Raw genomic sequence first — 25999 nt, forward strand, 5'->3', positions numbered from 1 at the left:
TTCCTCTGCTCACTTGCTGATCCCAGGGGTTGGGATATTACAAGGTTCTAAATATCTCACAGCATTTTTTGAAAAGAAAAGAAAAGAAAAGAAAAAAAAGGAGAGAGAAGAAACCCCATTTGATCTCCTTCAGCTGAAACTGTAATTCCAGCTGGGGAAATCTTAAACCAGGTCCCCAGCATTGTGCCAGAAGGATATGTCCTCCAGCTCATCCCACGTGCTAAGCACATGTCACACAGACCCCATTTTCTGCTGATGCTGTGGCTCACTTGTAAAAGGAACTGGACTGTAACACTGTGAACACTGGTATTTGGTACTGAAAAACAATTTTAAAAAGGTGACAATGTTCTGGGTCCCCAGGGCAGATACTCAAGTTCCAGAAGACATCTGCTCTAGGGGAGTCAGGCACTGTGTACCACGAAGCCTGGGAACAAAGGATTCCCTCTGTCAAAGTTTTCTTTATTGGGTAGGCAGAATCAGCACAGTTAATATTATGGTATAGAAGGCCCTCAGTACCTAAATAATCATAAATATATGTTGTCATGGCAAAGAAAGACAGCAATGAGAAAACTCATCCTGGTCCCACAACACAGTGGCCAAATTGACACTAACTGTCCAAGGAGTAGATGGGTAATTCCCCTTCAATTATTGATAGCAGGGCTAGCCCCAAATTATCCCTAAAATGAACTACACATTCAAAAGACATTTTTTAAAATATTGAATTATACATTCCAAACCTACAGGTTCAGGTACATTTAACTAAATGGAAAATTTGAAAGAAAAAATTAAAGAAAATATTAGAGAAAGCTTTTGATTTCAAACTGAGTTAGTCACAAAACAGAAACAAAACAAAACAAAACAAATTAACACTCAGTTTTTAAAGTTTGTAGGAAAACTCTCCACTACCCTTCTGAAATTACTTCCACTTTTGACTTTTCAGACCAAATTAATTTGCTAAGGCAATGTTTTATGTTTAATACCAGAAGGAGTGTCTAGACACCTCAGATTGAGCTCTGTAGCACAAGACATTCATTTTCTTCCATTTACCTTGTACTGAGCCCAGTAATTTGAGCTAAACTACATAATTTCAGCCCATGGAAAACTAAATTATTAAGTGCCATAGGTAGGGGATAGAAAAGAACAAGGTGCTACCTTGGGCTTCAACAATAACAAAGAATTAATTAGGTAAGAAATTATTCATAGTCCAAGCTATAATAAAGCCTGAAAAAAAATCCCAAGGTTTCTTCTAAGCTGACTTGGAGAAAATTCAGCCCTGTCCCCAAGTCTCATGATATATTTAATCCTCACTAGCTAGCTAAGATGTACCAGCCAAGAATTTAAAGCAGAGGATTCTCAATACCCCCTCAAAGCATTGGCCTACTCAGTCTGACATGCTGCCTCCAGCTGCATTCAATATTGGTGTTTTAAAGGAAGGGGAGGAAACAAATAATTTCTGAGTATACATATTCAACTTGCGTTATGATGGGAAATAGTCCTTCCTGAACCTTGTGATCAACTAGATACTCTTGAAATATGAGGTTTAAAGACAGAACAGCTACTGACCTGGATCACAGAAACACCTCATTTAGCCTTCCAGTTCAAATGAATATTGAGCAAGGATTTTAGGGGGAAAAACAAACAAACAAACAAACAAAAAACCCATATATAATCTTTTGTTTTGGACCACTGTCCCAGTTCTCACAAATTAATATTTCCTTGAATTAGATACAATATTTACATCACTTTGTTTATCATCCATTGATGGATTTATCCTACAGGAGTGCATAACATGTATAATTAAACATTTGTGCAGCATAATTACACATTATGTCAGGAGTGTAGATTCTTAGTTTTAAATCTAATACTTCATATTTTCATGGGGTACACAGTAAATTTTGCAATGTGCAAAAAGACCAAAAAAAGACTTGATCCCATTCATAGAATCATAGATTTGGGTTGGAAAGGACCCTAAAGATCACCTAGTTCCAAATCCCCTGCCTTGGGCAGGGACACCTTCAGTATTACATATATCCATACATATTTTATAAGCATATGTACATGTGTATATATATACGAACATTTAATTATAGCTATTATACATCTTTAGCTATAGATGACAAGTCATTAAGACATTAAAGACAACTATTACCTTCATATTGACCAGGAAGCATTAGAAGCCTGTTGAAAGCAATGCTGATCTTACTCTGTTCTGGCTACAACTCATGAAAAGTAAATGGGACATTTTAATTTTCTTTTTTTCATTGACAGCAAGGTCAGAAGGAACGAGGTAGTCAGGCCTCTGCAAGCTCAGGGCTCAGGGTGTCTCCCAGAAGTCATATTTAAGGCAGATCCTTAAAGAAGGTTATGTAATTTCATTTCAAGAATTGGTAAGGTTCTCTGATATTTACTCTCACTGTGAAGTGGTGCTAACTTATCTGATTTCTGTTTTCATCTCACTGAGTAATTTTAAACCTTTTCCAGTGAATTAGAAGAAAACCTTCATATTTTCTCTTAAAGAATGAACACAGGTCCTCTAATCAAATCCACCCATTCAGCAAATGAAACAGACTGAGATCCTTTAGCCTGTTTTGGGAAGGATTAATTTTTCATCTTCTTTTTCATGCTCCCCACTGCTTCCACATCTGCCTTAAAATAGTGACTTAGATAAAATTCTAGCAAGTATCTTATTAGTGCTATAACATCTTGGACCACATTTCCATTTCTTCCCATTTTATTTTTTTTATTTACCCAAGGGTGACATCACATTGGCTAGTTACAGTATTGCACTCAGAAAAGCATTTAGGAAAAACTGCTTATAGCGTTATTTGAATCTTTCTCTGAGACTTGCATCTGTGTATCCAAACTAGCATATTCCCTTGTAGCTGCAAATCCCAGGATTTAAAAAGCACTTCCATCTAATCACATTTTTCCTCTCATTGCAGCTATAGATATTGTGTAGCTGCCTTTAGCTTCTTTTAACAACAACAGTTTTATATCTTCTGCTTATTTCTTGTCTTTTATTCCATACTGTCTGTACCATTTCTGGTATACTGCTTCACATGCCCATTCAGTCAGTTTGAATTCGCTCATTGTCTTGCTTTGTTTTCAGAAAGCAAATGGTTTTTACCATGCTTTCTGAGGTATGACTTTGAGGACACACAACACTTTTCCCAGATGTGCCAGGAGCTATTTTAATCTTTGACAAACAATGCAATAAAAATAATTATTCATTGATATTACATTCTGCTTGTATAAATACAGCCAGATCATTATTATTGCTACCAAGGAAACTGGGCTCAGTAATTAACCATTTCTGAATCACAAAGGCAATTAACAATCCCTTGTTGAATCCTAGAATCATTAAGGTTGGAGAAGACTTCTAAGATCATCAAATCCATCCACTAACCCAGCACCACCATGATCACCATATCCCCAGGTTCCACATACCTTTTGAAGACTTTCAGGCATGGTGATTTTACCACCTCCCTGGGGAGCCTGTTCCAATCCCTGATCACTCTTTCAGGGGAAAAATTATTCCTAATATCCAATCTAAACCTCCCCTGGTGCACACTGAGACCATTTCCTCCTGTCCTGCCACTTGTCATCTAGGAGAAGTGAGTGATCCCCACCTGGCTATACCCTCCTTTCAGGGAGTTTTGGAGAGTGAGCAGGCCTCCTGAGCCTCCTTTTCTCCAGGCTAAACACCCCCAGGAACCTCAGTCCTCCTCATAAGACTTGCTGCTCCTCACAAGACAGTAACTTGAGTTCCTGGGAAGCAAACTGAAAACATTTGAAAGCTGTGGGGGCCATCATTTCCTGTAGTATAGACAGAAATAGTGCAGCTATAATTTATACACAGGCATGTAACAATGCCTTCTAATTTCCACAAAACACTAATGCCCAATTCTGCAGCCTATTCCAGTTTCTGGGGAATTGCTATCTGATTGCCAAGTCATCCCAAAATATAGGAAAATCAAGAAGAAAAGAAAAATCTGAAGCCACTAGCTATGGTAGAGAATACAATACATTTTCCCAGACAATGTTGGTGATTGTGCAAAAAGCAATCCCATCAGTTTCTATTCTGTTACTGGTTGAGAACTTGCTGCACTGGAGCCACAGTGAAGCAGTGCCTGGTGTGCAGGTGTGGGCAGAGAGCTGCTGTTGTCCCCTGGTAATCAAGGTGAGGAAGCACAGAGGCTCCCTTGTCTGCTCACTGCTGCAGCAGGAGGTGTCACTGACAGCATTTTCACAGCCTATTCATTGGTGTAAGGACTGGCAATAGATAGCAGGAAAAGCCAGCATCTCCAAGAAAAGAAGGGAGAGAAAAGAAACTGATTGCCATCAGGAAAATAATATTTAAGAATCAGAAAGGTTAACACCTAAATTAAAATAGAGAAATTGGACAAAAGAAGTTACAAAAGCAATTTTGCAGACAGAAGTTACTAGAAACCTCTCAATAAATAAAACCTAAACAAGCAAAAGGAGGTAAGGACACCTCTGACACCAGAATAACAAAGGCAGAAGGGAGTGGCCTGGAAGTGGATGTTTATTTTACTTTTTTTTTTTTTTTAACATAAGAATAGCAAAAATGGATAATTTGAAGTCTATAAATCTAGCTCCCTGCTGCAAGTTGCACTTCCAGGGAACTCAGAGCCAATACTCCAGTGACTCAGCTCCTTCATTGAAATATTGACAATACTTGATGAAAAGGGTAAACGGCAAGCAAAAATTCCATGGTTATGCTTCCAACTTGGAATTCTAAACAAAAATGAGGAACATGAGGTTTTCAAGTCAAGTTCAGAAGTCAATTCCTCAATACCAGAAAAATGCTAACTTCTGGGGGTTGTAGTCCTTCACAGTTTCCAGAGCACTTGCTGTGGTGACACTTGCTGTGTCACAGCTGAAAATGCCACACAGCTCAATAGGTATTCCCACCCCAAGGACACCCTACTCCCCGTGCACTCACTTCTTACCTGCTTTCAAGGAACATGTACTTTTGTAGGGATGGAAAGCGTTAATATTCCACTCTATCATATGGTTTGACATTGAATAACTGCGTAAAGAGGGATCTGTTTTCATAAGAAAACAGAATCGTGGAATGGTTTGGGTTGGAAGGGACCTTAAAGTAATCCCCTTTGTCCTGTCACTATGTGCCCCTATAAAAAGGCACTCAACCTCTCATTCCCACTTGCTCTCTTTTATGTCTTTGCCAGTGTTCCAATGGAGCTACAGACTGAGCTGCATTTCACCTCAGAAGGAAAGCCCACAGGGCAAATTGGCCTTCTAAGTGACAATGTGAACTCACTAACTTTATTTAATATGGTGGCAGTAGCAGCTCACACTCATCTGTGTTACCTTGTTAAATGGAACCTTAACCTGAGCACTGCTGAAACACTAGAGACAAAGGGAGCACAGATCTCACTGCTGGAAAGGCAAAGCTTGAAAGATGACTGCAAGGGCTGCTGAGGCCTTCCTGTGATACAGCAATGTCCCAATATAGCCTACAAGCAAAGTGAAATTCATAAATTCTTAACATGACTAATTTAGACCTTGTAAAGTCCTTACTAACACTGATTGCTATAATTACAATGCCAAAAGCATCAATAAGTTAGAAAGAATTATAAAACAACTTGGCTATTATCTGTCAAGCTCTGAAATAAAAAAGTTGTACAGCTTATAACCTGGAAATTCATGAAGTATTCTCTCTGAATTTCCCTCCATTCTAACATGCATGTTGAAACCCCAACACTCGACCTGGCTCTTGCAGGAGTTTTCCTGAACAAAAGCTATCTGTGTATTTGGAAATGTGACTTTAGAGAGAGCTCTTTGCTTTTGCAGGTTTAATTTCTTTCTCAAGATTTACCAACAAGCTTTTCCAAAATGTACAGTATCCCTTCCATTCATATGTCTTAGTAATTTTATTGTTTTAGAAATATTTTTGCTCATTAAGTTTTGTATAGGCAGTTTAGGAGCTCATCCCGACACTCCAAATGTGTAATAAGTGAGAGTAGACAGAAAAAAATCAAGACAGACTTACTAAGACGATGAATGTTTCTAAGCTATGCTTTCACCTTCCTTGAATAATGTACCGCTTATAACCATTACATTCCTCCCTCGTAAACCTTTCTTCTCAGAGAGGGATGACCCTTACCCTGCTCTCCCATCTATTCCTCTTCCACTCCTCTTTCCATCTGCTCTGGTAAACCCGTTAAATCTGCATTAAGAGCTGTGGAAAGAAGAATGTTTGACAAACAAGCTTGACTGCTGCTTACTCTGGTATCATCTGCTGTCATTTGCTTCCGTTGCTGTCAGCTTTAAAGGTCAAAGGAAAGAGTAAGTGTGGCCCCAGAGGGGCACCAGTTCCGGGGAAGCAGGTTGGCATCTTCCACCGTCTACAGCAGCTGCTTTGCTATAATGGCTTTAAAATGTTCAAAGGCTTTTCTTTCCTCTGCCACTCAAGCTGAAAAACTGGACTCAACCTTTCACACAGTTTGAGTGAATTTTTCTGCATTATCAGTTTTCTTGCACAGGTAAAAGCTATCTGAAACTTTAATTACAAATGAGTTTTGAAGCCCAAATTACCTGTCCTTGGGAGAATGAAAGATGCATAAGCAGACACTGTACCAGGCACTGGTACTTAAATACCGAAATAGACTTGTCATTTTTAAAAGATCTGTCAAGAAAAGAAAATTCATCCAAATCAGAACTAGAGTCCATTAATGAAAATGGGAAATAAAGACCCAAAATTTAAAAACCAGGCTATCTGAACCTAGGTAATTAACATTAGTTTATCTGCTGACATGACTGACAAAATATATGCACCTAAAGTACTCATGTTAAAGGACTTAGTCACATTATCACACACTACTGGGCACAGACATTTGAAAATGAATCCCTGTTTTATCACTATTCCTGTGCACAGACAACAAATGGAGAATAAATGTTTAATACCATACAACCACATTTCCATATGACACAATTTATATAGGGATGACCTTTCAATATCTTTCCACTTCCTAGACCACAGTGGTGTAAAAAGTCAATACACAATGACAGGAATTTTTCATGTAAGACCTCAGTGACTCCAGGTTTTTAGTAGAAAAACTGTAAAAATAGCAATTTTTTGTCTTCCCATTTCTGATCCTGATTTTGCATTTGCATTTAAGTAATAATCTTTCCCTTTGATTTTCTATGAAAGCAGCAGTAAAACCTTTTTTTTTCCATTTTTCTGACACTTTCAGAGTGTGCTGTTTCTTAGATCATTATTCTTGTTCTTGTTCCATTTCCAGTCTTCCCTTTTGCAATGCTTGCCATTATTTTTTTTAAATCTAGTTCCTGTCAATTTATTACAAACTTTCTGAGAAGTTGCATTTGGCACAAGACATTCTTTTTTACTTAAATTTAAAACTTTCAAATCATTCCCATCTGTTTTATATGACAGTAATGAGAGTCTTAAAAAGGGACTCTATTTTTGCTGTGTTCCAAAAATGCTTTCTGTGCTGTATATTGTTTAGTATTTTGCATAGAGCCATTAATCTCTGAGGGCCAGATGCTGATAGTGGGTTCTCATGCCCTCAACTTCCACTAGAGTCAGAAATAGGTGAAGATCTTTCTCTTTCTGTAGGCGAAGATCTTTCTCTTTCTGTAGGATGTGATCAGTGCTTGGCAGATGCAGATGCTAATTGGCCCAGTGGGAGAAACATAAATGAACAGATATGTGTAAAGTGTGCTCTGATTTTTTTTAAGATTAACTATGGATTAACCTCATGTTTTTTCTGAAGTAAATAGCAACTGCTATTTCTTGCTGAACTTTTATGGTACTGTACTCAGAAGATGCAGTAAAAAACCCAAAAGCTTATCTTGTTTCAGTTTTGTTCACTGAAAGTTGTTTTTTCAGTAATACACATGTATTCACAGAAAGAATGAAAATGAGAAAATGTATCTCTCAAGTTGGAAGTGTGAAGGTAAAAACAGCATAATGCAGCATTAACAAATTTGCAGTCTCTAAACTATAGACACTTACTGACTTGACTACTTTCTGTTAGGCCAAATTGAGAATATCTGTAAACAGTCTTAACCTGATTTTTTTCTTATAACAAGGAAACTCATCCATTTGCTCCAGAGCCAGAAACTTCCCCTACATGCTGGTAACCTGAACAACGTGGAAAAAGAGCCCATTCCACTTATGTGCCAGTACATTCCACAGCAAACCATCTCACCCATTGGTAAATACACTTGCACAGATTTGGTGTAGTCTTTCTAAAAAAACCCAAACCTTTTAGACTGAACTTTCTTTAGTATGGTAGAAGTTTGGCTAAAGAGTTATTGCAAGAGGAGCTCTATGTCTTAGATCTTTGTGAGTCCTGAGTATTGCCTTTCCCTTCTTGCTGGTCCATCTGCAATGTTTCTGGCAATCCATTTCTTCCACGATCATGCTTTTAATGAGCGAGAATTGAGGTGATGCTCAATTCCATTAGTCACTTTGATAAGATATTACCCCCAACAGGAATCAAGAGGTTTTAAAGATTTATTTAGACAAGACACAAGACTGGAAGTACTGAAGTACGGGGCAATTCCACCTCCTGAGCTACTCTGTGCCTCTAGGAATTACATGGGAATATTTGTCTGGACATTTCATTTACCCAGAGAAAAAAAAATTATGTTAGGGATTTCTTCCTTGCATTCACTCCTAGAAAAAAAGTGAAGGAAATTAAACTATTTCCACAAATACTGAGAGACAGCTGGAGATAGGTTTGTTTCTACCAGAGATAGAGGATTATTCATTATTTTGTGGGATTACTGACATGATCCTACCATCTCTACTATATCATATTACTCCTTGTACAGCAGCAGCAAAAGCTGAAAAAAAAAATGTTTTGTAAAACCTTTCTGGAAGGAATGAGAAAAGAGATGTGTCCTTGTGTGTCCTTGAAATAAGTCTTTGCACTGGACAGCTTCTGCACCTGATGATTATTCAAGAAAACAATCCCAGATTGATTCCACAGATGTATGCTGAATATTTTTACATCTATATTAACAGAGTTGCACTCCTACTTACAGACAGCGAATACTGCATATGACAATTATTGATAATACAATTAACCTTAAATTGAGCCTTTAAAATTTTAATTTCTTTTACTCCAAGTCATGTTGGATACACCTACATAAGCAAAGTCAACAGTACTGCCAAGGTTTGCTGGGTAACAGAAGACTTTACTGTTACATCATGACCATTTCTAGTAAGGTTTCAGTCCTGGTCAATGAACTGGCCTGGACAGTCCCTTGGCATGGTTCAGTAGGATAGCACAGACCAAGTCCCATTTCCAGAGGCAGTTTATATCCATCCTCACTACTGTGGGCATAGCAGAGCCTCACAACATGGCTGTAAGCTCCTCTGCAGCTTAGGGCTGTAGGTCAAAGAAGGGCCTTGGGCTGCTGCTTTACTTATAGCTCCTCTCGGCTCCTCTAAAACCAAAGCAGACAGAAGCACCTTCAGAGGGCAATTTCTCCCCATTACTTGGGCATGTGTTTGAAGTGTAAGTGTGCTTCTAAGATGTCCTTTTCTTCTCTGTCTGTATCTCCACTAACTATGGACAGATTTAGACACATTACTTAGACAGCTAACGTGAAGGCAAATCCCACCTTAAACCCTAGTGACAGCAAAGGTACACAGGGAATGACATTTGGGCTTTCTTCTCAGTAGATCTGTGGTCTAAAAGCAACTGGGGCTGGTGCAGGAGATCATATAACTATTATTTCTCATTTCTTCCACATCACCTCCTGACTCCAGATGAAGTTGAGGCTCCACTGCACCATGCAGTACGAGAAATCACAGAAGATAGGACAGGTCTAAACAGCACTAGAGATGGGAAAGTGAAGCCTCAGTCTCAGGATACACATTAGCCAGCACGGGCTCAGAACTAGATACTCAAACATAAGGAACAGCCAGGAGCAGGCAGCTCTTTCAGAATTCAGGATGTTTGATGCTCACTGAAATGCTCCCTGCAAACAGGTACTGACCTCCTGCCACTCCAGGCCAGGAAAAAGTTCTGCAATTAATTTAATTAAACTGATCCTTGCAGGCAGGAAAAAATGCAGCTGATTTTTGCCTTTTCCACTATTTTTTTTCCATTTTCTTTTCCTCCTTCTCCATTCAGTAAGAACAGGAGTGGACAGTCAGAGGACAAGTTCACCAGGACAGAAAGCAGCACAAGAGACAACAGGATGTGTCAGTGAAACTGATCTGTGCCATTCCACTGCTGGACCAGGCAAGTTCACTAACTCACAAAGATCCATGGCCTCTCTGGACAGAAGGGAGTTCATAGACTGAGTTGTCTGGCACTGGTCCACAGGGAGAAAATCGAGGAACAGCCAAGCCCAGAGGGGATCCCGTCCTCTATTAGCTCAGGGTTTGTTTTCTTTGAAAATTAAGCCAAAGTCCTTGAAAGGGAGAACCAGGCATTTGCTAACTGGAAATTGTATTCTTAGAGTGAGTGCTGGCACTAATAGTGATGTGTCTGATCAGGTGCTGTCCTGCTGAGATGAAGTGGGACAGGACAACAGGGAAAAGGAACCAATTGAAAAATGCAGTATAAAACTTTGGCTTTTAAACAGACTTCCACTATGTTATAGTGCTTCAAAAAATATATAAAATATATAAAATTAAATATTTTTAATACTGAACTCTTGCAATGTATGAAGACACTAGTAACGTCAAAGTGGGAAAAAGAGAATACAGATTAAAATGGACTACAACTTCGGTTTCCATGCCACTCATGGATGAAGTCTGATCAGTTCATGTTTCATTTTCTGATCCATATGCTAACTGAAAATAGCACTATTTTGGCTTTTGCTGCTCCACATCACCAGTTTTCCCGTTGTCAAGAAGGAGCAGCAGCTGCTGGAAAGTTCAGTGTCTTGAAGTCATCCTCCACTAGATGGCAACTGCTGAGCTTTTGCACAGCACTGCAGAAACCTGCAGAGCAGCAATGAATAATCCTCTCCAGGCAGGCTGCGTGAGAACACTTTCATTACATTCTCTACTTGCAGCTACCTGAAAGATTAGCTGCTAAACAGTTCTACTCATGACAGTATTTGCACAAGACACATATATTAAGATGGAATATGCAGTTCAAAAGTAGAAAAGTAGAAAAATTCACTCATCAGGTAAGTGGGTCCACGGCTTCCTTACAGGTCACTCAGTCCAACTCTACTGCCATGAGCAGGGCATCTTCAGGTTGCTCAGAGCCCTGTCCAGCCTGATCTTGAATGTTTCCAGGGATGGGGTAACTACCACTTGGAGGGTGTTTAATCACCCTCGCTGTAAATAGTTTTTTTCCTTATATCTAATCTGAACCCACCCACTTTTAGTTTAAAACCATCACCCCTGTCCTATTGCTACATTTCCTGTTCAAAAGCCTGTCATCACCTATTTTGTAAGCTCCCTTTAAATATTGAAAGGCTGCAATAAAGATTCCTTCCAATCCAAAAAATTATATCATTCTGTGATTCTAAGTTTTTCAGCTTTGGATCATAGCACTAGGCTAGGGACTAGAAACAATAATTACCAAAAGTCTCTTATTTAATTTCCTTTGGTTTATTTTGTAGAGGTAATAAATATGGAGCGGTTATTCATTGTCTCACAATACAAAAACCAGCATCTCACAATAAAATTGACAGCCTTTAAACAAAAAGTCTTGATTCTTAATAAAGCACTCTTTGCTCAAAATTGTTCACTGAATTTAAGTGGGATTTGTGTGTAGGTCATATTCAAAACCTTTCTGAAATTTATAATTAACAAAAATAATTAGAGTCCATGCAATAGTCATAAAAAACCTACTTGGAAAAGTACATCCTGACTGAGACCTCCTCCCACATGCTCGATCTCTCTCTGAAAGATATTTGCCAGACAACAGAACCTGCTTCTACTTTTGGTTACACGAGCATTATCTGAAATAACTCTGCTGGAAAGATTTGACTCACACTGATACAAATTGTATTGTAATCAAGTACAGTATTTTCAGACAAATAATAACACTTCTCATGGTCTATAATCTTTCGTTTTTCTGTGGAGTTTTAACCCACATGCAAGCACAGAAAGAGTCTTTTACTGATAAATTGACAGGGTTTAGCAGGGCTTTTTCCTGTTCTTTATATTATTGAATATATTATCTAGAACTTGCCTTACTGTTACAGATTGTATGCTGGAAAGCTTTTTGCAGAATTAGATTTTGAACCAAACTTGGTGATATTTTTCTAAAAGATGTAAACTCCATACTAGATATGATAATGGGCTTATTAATTAACGTTCAGTTATTTTCTGGCAATCTGTCCTCAAATGGTCTGGTAGGGCAACAAGCAGCTCCTGTAGCTGCTCTTTGAGATTTCTTTCTTGATGCTCATCCTCTCACTGAATGAGGAAAAAATATTTCATCTTCACATACACTTTTTTCATGGGATAGGCAAAAATTGTGAAGCCTTGTCTCTTCCCACATGGCAGTTTTACTTTCCCGCATGTTCCTGAGTCTCTGTGTCAGTCAACTGGGCCACCCACAACTGCTTTCCATCCCTCTCCATGTCAGCCCTTAACCTTGTCATCCCTGCTGTCTTTTATCCATGTCTCCTTAGAGACTGTAGGCAGATGACTCTCATGAACCCCTTAAAAAGCACTGAGAAAGCTACAGTGGTGGAGAGCCCAGCCTGCTGTAAAAAGAAATTTTTTACTTCATATTTTTAAATTATTGATCTCTTAGGGATTAGCTGAAGTTTTCTTCTGTCATGATGACAGCCACTCAGTTTCATTGAGATTGATGGCATAGGTGCAATATTGCAGGTTTTAAAGTCTGAGTTATACTGTGGAACTCTTTATCCTGTATCCTTAAATATTTTTAGTTGGCAAAAACAAAAATAAAAAAGGCTAATGTTTGCAACACCAGTTTCAGGAGTCTAACTGCTCTTCCTTGAACTGTAGTTAAACTGAGTTCTTAAGAACTATTTTTCTTGCAATGGAATTAAAAACACGTCATCAAAGCAGCAGTTGCTGGCAATGATGGTGTTTCAATCCCCAGGACAAGAAGCTTATGCAAATTTATGGTTAGGATTACACAAAATGGTTGTCTGTGACAGCAGAGCTTTGAACTCACTGGACTGTAACCATCCACCAGACCACGTTGCACAGAGCCACTTCCAACCTGGCCTTGAACACTTCCAGAAATGAAGCCCCTACAATTTCTCCGGCAACCTCAAGCCAGTGCCTCACCACCCTCATAGTACAAATTTTTTTCCTTATATCTAATCTAAATGTACTCTCTTTCAGTTTGAGACTGTTCCCCCTTGCTCTTGTAAAAAGTCTCTCTCCATCTTTCTTGTAGGCTTCCTTGAGGTACTGCCAGGGAAGTTGTGACCCTTGGAAAGAAGCTCAGTTAGAAGTGGTGGAATGGAGTTTCATCTGTCCTGCATTTCCACACTAGATGCACCATGAAGTACAAGCAGCCAGTGGACACCTCTGGACTGCTTTAGGAAAGGAAGTGCATGGGGATTTCGTAATGATCACACAGGATGTTTTATACATTCTCTACACTTAGAAGTGGCACAGACCATCTCCATGGAAAGAAATCAAACCCAAAACCACCTGCTCAACCAGAAAACCTCACCTAAACAAAACACGCCACAAGTGAGACAAATCCTAAATAACAGGACTGAATAAACCTCAGAATATTTTCAAAAGCAACCACAATTTCCCAAAGCCATATGAACACCACAAGCAGCTCATAGCAGAGACTAACAACCTGCCTCGAGCAATAGAGAGTGGAAAACATAAAAAGAGCAATGAAGCCTTACAGCATCATCAAAACAGGAATTCTGGAGGTTTAGTGAATAAAAAGGCACTGGTGACTGAGGTAACTGCCAATGCAACTTCATTTAAATAATTTTGGACTGTGAGCTGTTACACTCTTGGATGGTTTTTCAAAGGTTTCCTAATTTGGGCTGACATTTCTTACATCTCCAATAGCATTTACATGAGTAATAACGTGGCCAAAGCGACAAGATTTTTGCCTGTGAATCATAAAATGAATATAGTTGAAAAGGGAAGATCAACAGCCAAATTGAGACAACTCTGGAAACATAAGCTTCTTTAACCAAATGGGTATAGAATTTTAAGTAATACTAAAAAAAAAACCAAAAAACCTACATTTATTTGTTTACACTGGCTCCATCTATTGTCCAGTGACTACCTAGTTGAGTATAAACCAACTAGTACTACCACAATCCACTTTTTTCCCCCCAGATTGTCTTTAGACTTCTAGCAAAATTTTGAAATACACTGAAGTAGCTTAGGAGCTCAAAACCAATTTTAAAACACTAAGGTCACGTCTAAATGGCAGATTGAACTTTAGACACAGCAGCCTGGAAACTGAAAGGAAGCTGACAGCATGAAACAATGAGTGAGTTAATTTCCCTTGCCAGCTGAGAGGCATGAGAGGGCTGAATCCCACTGACTTGTCAATTTCTAGGATTGTTGGTTATTTTTTATTTTCCCCTTTCATCTCCATCTCCCCCAGCTGTATCAAGAAAATATCACCAAAAAAAACCCCAAAACCCCAACAAACAAACAAAAAAAAAAAGAACTCATGGAAAATATCAAATATCAGTAACTCTGCCAAATGGAAAATGAGTAAGAAAGCTTGAATATAGCTATGCACCCCATATACTACTGAAGAAGTGAATCATAGAACGGTATGGGTTGGGAGGGGCCTTAAAGATCATCCAAATCCAAACCCCTCTGACACCATCAGGCACACCTCTCACTAGACCGGGTCACTCAAAACCCCATTCAGCCTGGCTTTGAACACTTCCAGGGATGGGGCAGCAACTTCTCTGGCGAGCCTGTCCCAGTGCCTCACCACCCTCATAGGTAAGAATTTTTTCCTAATATCTAATCTAAATCTACTATCCTTCATCTTAAAGCCATTACCCCATACCAAATCACTCCCTGTCCCTGACAAAAGTTCCTCTCCAGCTCTTGTGTAGGCTGTTTGGGCACTGAAGGGTGCTCAAAGGTCTCCCAGAGCCTTGCCTTCTCTAGGCTGAACAGCTTCAACTCTCTCAGACTGACTTCATAGCAGAGGTGCTCCAGCCCTGTGAAGGAAGTATCACCTCCCTCAACCTGCTGGTCACACTTGTTTGGATGGCTACCAAGAAATGCTACACCTCAGTGGCACATCCCAATGGATAACTAGATTGTCAGTTCCAGAAACCCTGCAGCTGGGTTTAGTATCTCACACTTGTACACAGAGATAGATGAGTTTAAGGACAAATTATAGATCAAGCTTTGCCCCAGTAAAATATAAAGATATCCAGAAAAATTGGAAGATTTTGTTTAAGAGACTTCATAATAAAAGTTGTTGGGTTTTGTGATGAAAATAATGTATTTCAGTTGTCAAATTAAAGTCTAAAATAACTAAATATGTTTGATATATTTCACTTCACAAAAACAATTTTCTTCTGCTTAAAACATCATTGACGTAGATTTCATTGGCCAGCAAAATTGAAGTCAATTATTCACAATGTTCTACATGAAAAATTGGGTTCTCAATTTTAACAAAAGAAAGAGAGTATGTAATAATCATTCAATACATTGAAATAAGACCTTTTAAATGCTTTGGGAAAATGTATTAAATAAGTCATTACCCGAGTTTTTATTTCAATCACGGAAATATTCATTGTGTTTGTTTTCAATACACCAATCTTATCTAATGGTATTTGAATATATTAAATATTTTTCTTTTATTTGCTGATGTTTCCAAAATGAATGAAGATTAAAGAGGGGAGGGGGGGCGGGGACACAATATTTTGTGCTTCTGCAGTAAGGATCAAACAAGTTTTACTTCTAGGAAAATGAAGCAAATACTGAAAGGATGCCAATTAACATCTACAGAACAAAGGACCAGGCGAAATAAACTGAAATGGTTTATAAAAAGGAATCATTCCACAATGGTCTGCTATTGCCACAGCATCACATTCCTAGAAATGTGTCAGCAGCAGGACACTGATTTCTTCAAGATCACTTGCAGTTGCTAAGGTCCCTCCCTTCTGCATTTGGAACAGTCTTCAAGCTTTTAACATTTCACTTTGGTATGAAAATAAAAATGCACAGCAGATTTACTAAGTATTTATCCTGCACTAATGGGAATCCAAGACCATTCTGCAAAAAAATGTAACCCAACGACTTGAAATCTTACTCATAGAATCATTAATCTGGGTTGGAAGGGATCTTTAAAGTTCACCAGCTTTCAGCTATTAGCTGGTCCAACTACTTCAGCCAGGTATTTAGTGCTGGTTTTTTTCCTTCATTCCCCACTCCCAATGTTCAGGGCAGTTTTGTCTTCTTTACCCAGAAAAACTGTGTCATCTGAAAGAGTTTTGGGCTTAACATCTTCACAGGCAATGAACTCATTGCCCTAATGATGAGCTTCAGACTCTGGCCTCCTGTAGAATATCATACTAAATTAGAATAGAAGGATACAATAATAGAATTGTTAGGGTTGAAAAATACCTCTAAGATCAAATTCAAGCTGCAGAGGTTGGGCTAATATTCAATATCCTCCTCAGAGGTGGCCTTAAAAAGTGTGAGAACCTCCTCTGAGGAGAGCTCTGACACTGGAAGCTTCAAAGAGAACACAGGGTAGGTGTCAGGCCATAAACTTTATGGTCTTGCAGAAGAGACAAATGAGAGGTGAGAGGTTTCCCTTTCTTCACTGAGCTTCCCCCCTGCTCCCATGCTGTGAGAAAAGTCCAAAGAAGAACAGAAGAAGACAGGGAGGAAATTAGTCAAGAAGAAAAAAAATGTGAACAACAATATTAAATAACTTGTGCTGCCTTAAAGGAAGCAGGAAACCAGATTTAGACACCTAACTCTGTGACATGATTGTCATTTCATAAATGCACAGTGTGACAGTGTATACAAAGCAGCCTCACTCTGGCTCATGTCACAGGATCTCCATTGCTGCTCATCAACAAATTTCTGGGTTACACTGCTGGAATCAGCTGTCTGGGGCTTTTCTGTACAGCTTCTGCCAACAACAAGTGGCCTTTCTAAAGGGTGGCAAATTCCAGTTTAGTGTAGATCCAGGATGCTGACAGAGACTTTTTATGAGCATAGTGTTTTGCTCCTTTCCCAATTTATTACCACTGCTGTGCAGTTTTTCAGTGTTCTTTACATTTACTTCTGTCCTCTTCTCTCACTTTCCATCTTCCAATCCTCCCTTATCCATTTCTTTGTATTTCCAGGACTTTAACTTCCATGGTGTATTGACAGGATCTCCTGCAGTTGTGCTCTCTCCAGCATATTTCTGTTGTCTAGTTTCAGTAATTCCATCATGGGACAAATTCATTTTTCCCCAGGGGACTAAACCCACGTTTTCACATAGCCCTGTCATCTCAGAGTTAGGCTGAAGGTATCTCTAACATTTGATCTTAGTAAACTCACATGATTTTCATATCAACTTGCCTTGCAATGTGAGGATTACAGTGGATAATCTAAATAAGTAATTTCTGCTCATATCTAATGCAAAGATGAGGGGCAATGTGCCAGGCCTTGGGAGAAGGGTGTTGAAGTAAAACTGCCTGGGTATTGAGTTTAGTCCCTTTGTTAATTACACCTGGAAGTGGCATTTAAGGCACATAAATAAAACTAATCTTTGGGAGCAGCTATAAATATTCATAGTCAGAGATATAATACAAAGAGGCCTGAAGACACTAGAAATAAAATTATAGTCTGATTAGGAAAAGGGAGAAATGAATGCAACAGAGGGAAAACTCTGAAGCCTTGGCTTAGTTTTTAATAAGCATTTTAATAAGCTTGTGATAATGAAATAAACTAGATCAGAGTATTTTCTGCGCAACAATGACAGTTCTAACTTACTAATTTTGCATATTTTAGTCTCTGCAGCCATCAGAAGCCCTAAAGGGCAACTGGAAGTTCTTCTAGCTATTTGCAGACAATCCTTTAAGAAGCCTTGGCTAAAGCTCACTTTCAGTTCAATCTGATTAAAAAATCAAAAAGCAGATGAAAAGAAAACCAGGTTTTTTTCAGTCTGCAACCTGTTTGTTAATTACTGAGTGTTGCAGCTGCGGTCTGCCAGTTGCCAGCCTGCTGCACCCACCTGCTCCTCCCACTCACTCCTGCAGAGCAGCTCTTGCTCTGCACCTTTTGGCAGCAGCATCGCTGCAATGGCAGCCTGATCCCCACCCCTGCTGCACACCCCCACGTTCAATTCATATCTCTTCCATTACACACACACACAATATTTGTACAAAGCTCGGCACAGCACTGTACAGGGATTAATGCTGCACCCCACCTGGGCTGGTAAATATTGCTTCTCAGCATGTGCACTGCTCTTTGCTGTGTATAAAGCATTCAGCTCTTCCCACAGACCACAATGTCTGTCCAGAGCTGATGGTGTAAAATGAAGCAGAGAGAGGGACACTGGACTGAAATAGAATAACCCCATTGTCTCACTCATACATTTCCTCACTCATAGAAAAGGAAAAATACCTGTCACAATATTTAAATTTGCATAAAGAAATTTTCTTTTGTATGTAGATTCCTCATTTGTACTTGGAAATACACAACCTAGATCACAAGCCAGTGGAGTAACCTATATGCAGTTAATTTATACATAAATATTACAAAAATATCTCCCAATATTTTAAGAGGAACAAAAGAATATCTCTTTTCACAGATTTACGTCCATCTGCTATCATTTTTAGCTAGTAGCCATCAAAGTAAATAGCCTATATGTGAGCCCTGATGCATAAATTTGGCATGTTCATCACTAAATTAACTTCAGAATTCTACAGTGCTCAAATAAAAGTCTAAGGCTTGGTCTCACATATATCAAAGCCCCTTTTCCCACATATCAAGCTGCGCCTATAGGACTATGACTATGAAGTCATGTGAATGCCTCACTTAGTGCAGAGACTGCAAAGAGACTTCTCAGCCAAAACCTCCCAGCAAAGTTTGGCAAAATTCTGCATGGAGTATTTTTGCAAGTTAAAATTCCACCTCTGTGTTACAACCCCATTCTCAGAGAGTATTTATAGTTTCTGTTTCAATTCCACATTTGCTATAGATTTAAAATACAGGTCAATGTCTTCAACACAGTTTAAGAAACATGGCATGGCAATATAAAATTTTGCAAATTAATTTCCATTTACTCTTTTTATCAATCATACAGGGAGGAAATTAAAACAAGAGAACTCAATGTTGTTTGAAATTTTTCTGATGATTCTCTGTGAAATTTGAACATTCATTTTTTCCTAATTTACTCCTTCCACAACTTTCTTTTATGCTTGCTATTTCAGCACATGCAATTTATTAGCATGGACAATCAATAGCAGAGAAGGCTGTTTTACATAAAACCTTCAGCAATGGATTGAAGACCTTTCCAGCCATACCTCTTTTATCAAAACTGATGTCTTTATTGGCACTCAGGAAAAGAGTGCTGCAGTAGCAGCTGCCTCAAGCTACTGCTGCAATACTGGCTCTATACCTCAGCCACAGATCCTGACCTGAGAGGTGAGAGAACCTCAGCTGCTCTTGAAGAACCTGCCTTATTGGTAGCAGCTTATCCTAAGTGAGGGCTACAACCATCTAGACACACACCCTAAGCTGCTTGCTCAAAGTTCCACTCTATTCGTATGAGGGGGAAAATCTCCATTTTTTCACTCTGCTATAGTCAGAATAGAATGGGATATTTCTATTGGAAGGGACACACAAGGATCATCCAGTCCACCTGTATGACCAGTTCAGGCCTGACCATCAGATAAAGCGAGTTCTTAAGGGCAATGTCCAAACGCCTCTTAAGCACTGAGAAGGCTTAGGGTAATCACCACCTCCCAAGGGAGACTGTTCTGGTGCTTGAACACCTTCTCAGTAAAGAAATGCTTCTTAAGCCCGGTCTGAACCTCCCCACTGCAGCCTTGAACTATTCCCACATGTCCTATCATTGAATACCACAGGGGAGAGAGATCAGCACCTCCCCTTCCTCTTCCTCCCCTTCAGGAATCAGCAGAGAGCAATGAGCTCACCCCTGAGCCCCCTTTTCTCCAAAACAGACAAATCCAGAGTCCTCAGCCACTTCTCACAGGACATGCCTTCTAGCCTTGTCACAAGCTCTGTTGCCCTTCTCTGGATACATTCACATCCTTGTTAAATTGTGGGGCCCAGAACTGGTCACAATGCTCCTGGTAAGGAACTTTTATCCATGTTGAAGCATCAGCTGGACCCTCTCCTCCCAGTTAGCCCACTACTATGTAGCTAATTCCATGCAAACACAGGGCAACACAGAGGCAGCCCTGTTTGCATACTCCTGGGTCCAAGCTGAACACAATCACTGTAAGTCAGTGTCTTTAAGATGTGTTGCAACATCACAATCAGAGCTACAGGACACGTGGAAATGTCTTTCCATTCTTTAAAGCACCATATGTGCTCTCACGCTTTCGGTTCTTGGATAGCTAATTCTACTTATATTGGAAAAGACAGAAAGGTTTCTGGCAAGTTTCTAACACAAGATTGAGCTGCATGTCTCATACTCATGGTATGGATAAAATTTCAATTATGAACTTTTATGCTATGTTTTACACCATTTTGGAAATAACTGTGCAGAATTACTACCTGTGATATTTGAAATAACTTATATGATTTTAATTGCACTAAGAGTTATACACAGAGCATTTTTCAAGCATTGCTGCCATGGGGTCCTTTGCAACTTAAGCCAAAGTTCTAATTAACTATAGTACAGTTCAATACTTGTTAAATCAATAGCATTGTTCAATTGGGCAGGTTTTCCCGAATTTCTCCTCTCAGCTGCAGTTGCTAATTCAGAATGAAAATAATTTATTAACTTCAATTTAGATGACATTTTTCACAACTGAATCATAATTCTGTTTTTTAGAAGTCTGTATATTTATTTCACTGTTGTTTAAATCTGGAAAAAATATACTCTTTTTAGAAAGTTGATGCATACATACAGATAACAGGAAATGGTATTCAAGTGAGACAATGTTTAAGCACACATTCTGTAGGAAGAATCAGAATTGGAATATCTCAATGCAGTTTACGCCCATCAGAGTTTTGCACAGAACAAAGAAAACAAAGAAGAAACTGAAGTGATGCCCACAGAAACACCATACAATGTTCTTTGAATATCTTGTTTTTCTTTCCGAACCATGTAGTTTCTTTGCCACACCACTGATTTCTGCACAACTCCAAAAATAAAGATGACTTTCTTTTGTATCACCTTGTGAAATATATAGGCTGGTTTATAACATCTCCACATCACCCTGACAGCTCTGTTTGTTTCTGCACAGAGCATTTGTCATTTAGATTTGCTCTCCAATACAAAAAGTAGGACCAGGAGCCAGTGTGCTGCATATTTAAATTTTTAATGACCTAATTGGGAATTTACCGTGGGATAAAGGCAATTCAGTCCAAGAATTTGCATATTCAGTTCCTGGTAGACCCAGGCTATATTCCCTTGAATATGTAATTTAATATGCAATTCTTGTGCACAGCTCTATGCAAATACCATATGTGACTAGTTGCCACTGCCTTCACCCAAAGCATCCACTAACCATGGCAACATAGGCATCAGATGTTGCATAAGCAGCTGACAAGGGCTGAATTTTTTAATTTGTACCCACCACAATTTAAAAGCCAGATTCCTGCATATTTGGAGCTCTGGGAAAAAAAAAATTAAATAAGTATTTTAAACCCACAGTTAGCATCTGGGTTTGAACACTTTGGACCAAATGTTTGAGCCTGAATTCCAAGAATTAAATGCCTCCATTCAAATTTAAATAACTAAATAAGTGGCCTAGTTACAAGTGTTGAGCACTGAGTGAATCTCTCCAGTGTACTCCAAGGGTCGAGGCACTCTGCAAACACATAAGGATGCAAACAGGATACCCTGACAGCTCATCCTGAAGCACCCAGCCACAGAGCATCTTTAAAAACTGAATTTTGATTTATCTCTGAGTGTATCTGTGATATAAGACTGAATGTGAATAGGCAGTGTCCATAATGACACCTTCTGAGGCAAAGCCAGGAGTATTCCTCATTATCCCAGGGTACCTCTTGAGGTGTCCCAGGACACCTCAGCAGTGTGAATGCTGAAGTGCTTTGGATTGAATCTGGCACTGGAAATTGCCTGGGTTCTGGTGTAGCCATGAGATGCTCCTGGTGCTCAGCTCAGAGCTCACTGCTTCACTTGTCTCCAGCACCATCCTTGGGTAAGCAGAGGTGACAGCTTATCCCAGTGCTCATCAGTGCATCGGGATTGTCTGGGGGTGTTGGGAAGGCAAACTGTGTCATTGCTTCCCCTAGGGGACAATTCCTCCCTGAAAGGGCTGGAATGGAATTTACCTCTGCATGGCTTTTCCCACTTCTGATAATGAATTTCTACACAGGGAGACAAGAGAGTCAAAATCCCTGTCTTACTCTGCTCAGCACTTTGTCCAAGCCAAAAGCCTTTGTCCTCCAGGAAGCCATGAGAACAATTCTGGTATTTTTATCTGCTAATTGAGCTTAGAATTGAGCTAGTGTGGCACATCTCTCCTAACCAAAAGGCTCAGCTGTTTAGAGATACTCAGCTGTGAGTAATGCCTTCAGCAGTCACAAAGGCTGAAATGCTGGGCTGCCCATCCTGTTAGTGAGTGCTCTCAAGTTGGCCAGACCCAGGCCTGGAGGGAGTAACTCCAAAAAAGCACAATGCTGTAAAAGATGGCATTTTTCTAGAAAGTCCTCCACTTTTGATTGTCAGTAAGAGCTGTGTTTTGACCTGGAAACCCACTTCTCACAGGAGGCTGCCTACAGCTAGAAAAGGGGTTAGCGTGGTGCAGGCTGGAAAATGAACCAAGCAAGATATAAAAATTCAGAGAAGCTGAATCAATGCATTTCTACTGCAGAAAACATTAGAGAGGCTAGAGGGAGTCCACGCTCCACTGCTTAGGAAATGAAGTGAGGCTGGGTTGGCTTTGAAACAATCTCTGTTGTCCTAGAAGGTACATGGACATAATAAAGTGTGACCATGGGCAAGACCTGGCAGGCACTTCAGCAGGTCATCATGTGTTAACACAGATGATAAAGGAGAGTCTCTTTAGACTCAAATGTCATTTTCTAAAAGAGCTGGAGTTTGGAAAAAAAGAGTTTAAATGAATCCAAATACAGCACAGAACCAGAAGAGAGGTAAACAGGGTCAAAAATAGCAGAGGGAGAGATGGGTATGACCTGTCCTTCCTGAGGATTTAGTTTGGCTTTATAACCCTAGCAGTGATTTCTGCACATCCATTAAAGATCACCAGCACTCATCTTAACCATAATAACCTATCTTATGTTTTATATTGCTACAAATCAAGTCCTATCAGAGTTCCTGTCACATCACACTGATAATGGCTTTAATATTCATGATGGATTTTAAGAAACGACTGACACATCTCCTTTTCAGTGATAAGAAATCTGCTTAGGGCATGCTTTCATATTTGGATATTTTCTATTTTATTATTTTCCTACTTTCTCCTGTTGGCTAAAAAGGAGACACAATGTCATGACACTCTTCTAGAGGAGGATTTCTTGCAAAAAAAGGAGGACTCCCTACTATTGATCAAACCCTTAGTTTTCCTGCCTATCCCTGTTACATTGTTCATGATTAGACCACATAGCCAAGTACCCTCTGTGCACAGCTCACATGCACTGTGGTTCTGCAGTTTGCACTCTGCGTTGTTCAAAGTGTTCCTGTCACAGTAGTTCATCTATCAGCACTTCCTCTTTGATACACTTGAAGACTACTTCATCAATTATTTGTAAAATCAGGACAGAATCTGGCATCAGAAGCTAACCAAGAGGAGTATTTTGCATTTCTTACTTATCAAGAGATTGAAGAAAACAATTGTAAAATCTGATTGTATCAGAACACCTCCCTTTAAGGGGAGTTGGGGAGTATATGAGACCTTCCTATCAGTTCTCACAGATTAAATGAGTAACCTCTTCTGCTGGAATTTATCTTCTCATACGACATTATTTGACCTGAAAGACAGATTTTTTTTTTTCTAGTTACTGGAGCGTTGAAGCAACTAGGAAACAAATGACAATCAATCTGTTTTCTAAACCTAAGAGATGCCATAGGGTTTGTTGGAAATAGTTACAAGTTTGTAAATACAGCTATTGAAATGCTTAGGGTGGTTTTTTTTGTTTTGTTTTGGTTTGGTTTGTTTTTTTTTTCTTTTCTTTTTCTTTCTTTTTTTTTTTCCTTGGATAAAACACCTTTCCAAGTGGGCTTGTTCATACAGCCTGACGGGGGCCAGGTCCAGCTATAGACCATCTTAGCAGCTGTGAGGCACTGAAGGACAACAGAGTAGCAAGAGACAGGAAAATAGCCAGGAGTCTGCTATTTATTTTAACCATGCCAAAAGGTCTAGATGGCCAGGCTGGCAAATACTGATGCTGTGAAATGAAAGATATGGAATATTTGGACCATCTATGGCTGCTGCTTAATCTAGCTAACAGGAATCTGGAACTCCAGCTACAGTACTTGTAGCTCTTTTCTCTGCTGTCTCAGTCCTGCTGGATTCCCCCAGGGCAAGAGGACAAGATTCCAGCCTCCCACCCTTAAGCCAGGAGGAGATAATGTTCAGTTTTGCCTGTGATGTTGAGAGGCTTTTAGTGGCACTTACAGCGATCAGACCCGAGAGATGGGCTAGTTTGCATTTTTATTCTGTCAGAGGATATGTTTACACAGAGAAGGGCAGGCAGTTCTGACCTCCCTTTGCTATGTCTGATTGGAGCCAGCTCTGGCCCAGGAGCTCTGCAGCTGCAGGCAACCGTGGCATCCCACTTCTTGGCAAACACAGACACCCAGCAGAGGGAGGGAGCTGATCGATAACCACCTCCCCAGCAACATGCAACTCCCATCACCCTGCAACTGGGACATAAATCCCACTGCATAGGTCTGACTTTTAATATCAGGGAATATATAACTTGAGCTAGTCAAATTCTGCTAGTCAGCTTATTTTCCTTGGAAAAATTTCCATCTTTCGCCTCTTGTTCAATGTATCCACTGGTTTTGGCCACATTGTTAACATTAAAATTTTTGGATCAGGAACATCCTTTTACTTACACCTTCATGCAGCATGTGAGAACCTTGGGATCTACTGCAGCAGTGTGAGCCAAAGAATAGCTAATTTGATTAATGTGACTACTATGGGCTATTTCTTGTGAGCTATTCCATGTGATTATTTGCAAATCCCTGTTTACAGCTTGATATACTTGACCTAAATTCTGCAACACTCCAGTGCAAGAGACGAACGTGCTGGCTTCAGATATACTAAAGAAATGTGTTCTCTTTCATTAAATATAAACAATACAGGCAGTAAAGTACCTCTGTCTTATTTAATTTAAGTTTGTTTTAGGTTACTAGTCTTAAAAATTTTATATTTCTAGATAGTGCAGATTTTTTAAAATTAAAAATGCATAAGATAATTATAGAACTTGTCTGGGGGATGCCAGAGGCACCAACAATTAGGCAGGAAATTGGGGTTTCAGCACTTAGAAATCCATGGGATCCATAAGCTTGAATTTCAGATAATTTCAATAGCTGGGTATTAAAATGATTAATGGTGGAAAAAACAGCCATATGGGTTGATAGGACAGAGTACAGGGATCGGTTAGCAGTAAAAACCACTGGTATGGAGTCTTTCACAAGGAGAAGCTGCAGTTCAAGCCCTCTGTCATTTGATGCTTCAGTTCCATCACCTGGTGGACAGGTAGAGATGGAGTACAGGAAGCAGATCCAAACTCTACAGAGAGTGGCATTTTCCCCATTACTTTTGTAGCCAGGGGATATTTTCATTTCTGACTGACTCAGCCTGCAACTGACATGGATTGGATGGATCACTCCTCCAAGCTACCGTATCAAAAAAATGTTGTTTTGTGTGAGACTCC

General features: G+C 39.5%; 1 protein-coding gene and 1 long non-coding RNA gene across 12 annotated transcripts in view; one reads left to right on the forward strand and one right to left on the reverse strand.

Moving 5' to 3' along the window:
• The window catches only part of DLG2 (discs large MAGUK scaffold protein 2), a 979322-nt gene that overhangs the window by 636407 nt on the left and 316916 nt on the right, over positions 1 to 25999 (reverse strand). The window lies entirely within an intron of this gene.
• LOC135294427 (uncharacterized) lies at positions 9250 to 13897 on the forward strand. The gene is made up of 3 exons (XR_010356530.1): positions 9250 to 9536; positions 10158 to 10268; positions 13371 to 13897. It is a non-coding gene; the product is annotated as an uncharacterized LOC135294427 (long non-coding RNA).

Source organism: Passer domesticus, chromosome 2, assembly GCF_036417665.1.
Source record: "Passer domesticus isolate bPasDom1 chromosome 2, bPasDom1.hap1, whole genome shotgun sequence".
NCBI lineage: Eukaryota > Metazoa > Chordata > Aves > Passeriformes > Passeridae > Passer > Passer domesticus.